General features: G+C 41.5%; 1 long non-coding RNA gene across 1 annotated transcript in view; it reads left to right on the forward strand.

The window, feature by feature from the left end:
- Nucleotides 1-547: 547 nt before the first annotated feature.
- LOC109300411 overlaps nt 548-3,222 on the forward strand; it is a 3,470-nt gene continuing 795 nt past the window's right edge. Inside the window, exons 1-2 of the long non-coding RNA XR_002098205.1 lie at nt 548-560; nt 2,909-2,917. This is a non-coding gene — a long non-coding RNA (uncharacterized LOC109300411). The remainder of the gene's footprint in view (nt 561-2,908; nt 2,918-3,222) is intronic.

The raw sequence follows: 3,222 nt of genomic DNA on the forward strand, positions 1-3,222 counted from the left end.
TTCTTTCACCACATAGGGAAAAGTTTTGTGATATTTCTCATCTTCAGGCATAGCCTTTTTCTGCTGTCTTCTACTAGACCAACTGTAGCACTTAAACAAGATTTCAAGCACCCTTCCTTAGGTCACATCTGGATTTTTTTTCCCCCTTTTTGAAGAACAGGTGCCAGGATCTCTTGGATTCAAACCCAGACCTTTCAAGCCTATAGACAGAAGCTTAGCCTACAAAACCACCAAATAGCAAACCAAACCTCAACCTTAAGGCAGCCAGAGCTGTCTCATGATGTTTCCAGTGAGGGATCAGATGACTTGGGCAGACCAATGGGAGCCACAAGCCTGTGACTGATGGTCTATAAAACCCTCCAACCTCCCACAGGTCTGGCTGCTGCCGGTTTTGCTGCCAAGTGGCAGGAAGGGGGTCTGGTTTTCTGGTCAGCATTAGTATTTTGCTCAGGTAGCTCTTTCTGTGGGCAGACTGTATCTCATGAGCTTGTATCTGTTCAGTTATTAATTATCATACTTTAGATGAGAGGAAGGTGGATAAAAATGTAGCAGAAATTCATGTGAATGTTTTAAAATTCATTTCAGTTGGCTAGGCACTCAATTCCTGTGAATTTCAGCAAGCTAGTTTATTTGCAGGAATAGTGGCAAAACTACTGAATCTGATGCAAAATGAAAATAATATTTGCAGAGTAGTGGATTGCAGTGGTTGCTGAACTTCTTGGACCAGCACGCCACTCTCATCTCTCAATGTTTCTCACAGAAAACTCATATCAGACTTTTAACTGAAAAGGGGAGAGAGAAGATTGGTGTGATCTGTGGACCATTTACCATGATCTTACTTACCACCCTGTGAAGTACAGTTTGGAAACCAGTTCAGACTAAGGACACTTGGACTTTATTCCAAACACTTCTACTGATGATCAGTGAAAAAAGCCACTGTGGGCACATCTACGTATGCATTTAGGTGCTTTTCCTAATGAGTATTAAATTTAATACCCCCAACATGCAGTACTAAACAAATGTGCATTAGGCTGCCTTAATGCGCAGTAATGCATGTGCATGATTTTTAAGTGACACTTAATGCACAATACCTTATTTTACTGCACATTAGCTTAATAGCATGGTTTTTTTATGTGATGCTTTAATGCACAGTAAAATAGGCTACTGCGCATTAAAATGCATATGTGGATGTGTGCCCAGAAAGTATTCAGAAAATAGTTCCAAATAGCAAATAAGCTTGAAAGTCACAACGTAGTGGTAGAAATTTAATGTTAAGAAAAGCAGCATTGTTTGTTTATAAAAAAAATGACTAGAGTGGTACAAAGTACAGTAAAATTCTTTACGAAAAGATTTTGAAAGCACTTGAAAAGGTAAGCTCGATACATTACTTTTACAAATGATCAGTAGATTTCTGATCCAGGGAAGAGGCTAGCAAATCCAGTGCATCACATTAAAAATCCCTGCAACCCATGGCAGAGAGTTTGGGCCTTAGCGTAATTATCTTCCTTGAGATAAATCCTTGGGATGAAAGGCTGGGGGTGTGCAAGAGTCTGAGTTGGTGATTTAGCTGGCTCTGCTATTTCTTCAGAGCTTGTACTGAACCTGTCCCTCACCCTGGAGTTAGAGGTGTTCTGTGCTGCTGGCAGCACCAATTCTGGCTTAAATATAAATCTAAGGTCCTGATCAGTTTTAGTCATTAAATATCTCAGTATACTTTTTCCAAGAGAAGACAGACCTACTGGCCTGTTTCCAGCTGGAGTGGGTACAAATCTTCCCATCTCAAATCACTCCAGTGTTCTGACAGTTCTTCTTTTCTTGTGTCCTTAAATTGCCCACTAGTGTTGCTGGGCACTGTAAATTAGTTACCACCCTCCACCCCAGAGGTGGCTGCATTTCAGTGCTGGGCAAAGTGATTCCTACATCTTTTGCTGTACAGTAACTTCAGATTTGTTCTGGTATACATTAGTGTATTGACTTCAAGGGAATCCAAAGCAGAATCCAAACTAGGGCTTATGGGAAAACACTTGAGGAATGTTCTGGATGAAAGTTGTTGTATAATGCAGTTTACAATGCTCACCACTTTCTTCCACACCATACCACTTTCTCTCCTCCTGTGCTTTTTAACCTGGTACATTCTTTAGAAATAAAATGGCTCAGAATCTTAATGTGTATAAATCATAAGAGCTCCACTGACTCATTTGCACCAAGAATCTGTCCCTATCTGTTCACCAGCATTTATGGTTGTAACTAAGATGCACTTGCACACTTTCTGATGAATAAATTATGGTAAAAAAAACAGTCCCCCATGCTCATATTATCTTCATTGGTGCTTCATTGGTGCTTGTATCAAACACTTTATGCAAGGCACCCAGTTGAAATGCAGAAGATTCCTGTAGTTTCAGTGAAAGCTTACAAACCTGGTCTACCTCCCCCTACCCCCCAATAAATTACTGCTTTTAATAAAGGGGTGTAGGTTGTAGCCGTGTTGGTCTAAGGACATAAGCAGACAAGGTTCTTTGGGAGAATCTGATCTTTTCTTAGACCAACTAAATAGTTGGAGAAAAATTTTTAAGCAAGCTTTTGGGTTCAAAAACCCTTCATCAGGCTAAGGAAGTTTCAGCAGTTGGTGTGCGCTCTTCCTGGATGGAATGAAAAATAAAGAAGCCAGAGGCTGGGCTGGTCTGCATACAAGACAGGCAGTCAGTGAAAATGTAGATTGAAGAGTCAATGGGTGAGAGACAGGCTGGGTGTGGGGAAGAGAAGAGGGATGAATAGCGGAGAGATACCTGGGAAGTCAGTTGTCAGGCAGGTTATAATGTGTCATAAATCCAATATCTATATTTGGTCCAAAGTGGAGTTCATAGGCTCGTCTCTGGGAAGTGTTTTGTAAGTTTCCTTTGAGGATCAGGACTGAGAGGTTGGAGAGAGAGTGGTTTTCTTGTGAGATGTGCCCCCACGGGTAATTGGCTATTCGTGTCTTCACTAGATTTCCGGTGTGCATTCATTCTGGTGCACAGTTGTTATTTGGTCTCTTCTACATATTTTCCATCTAGGCATTTGGTGCATGGGATGAGATATTACATTTCTGGAGGTGCAGCTGTAAGATCCGGGAATGCTGATGGCTCTGTGGAGTGTAGTGATTGTGGGGGGTGCTGGAGATGTGTTGGCAGGTTTTGCAATTCTTGTCATGGCATGGCCTGGATCCATTCGGTGTGTTCTGGG

This window comes from Gavialis gangeticus, unplaced genomic scaffold, assembly GCF_001723915.1.
Source record: "Gavialis gangeticus isolate Ggan-Ray unplaced genomic scaffold, GavGan_comp1, whole genome shotgun sequence".
NCBI lineage: Eukaryota > Metazoa > Chordata > Crocodylia > Gavialidae > Gavialis > Gavialis gangeticus.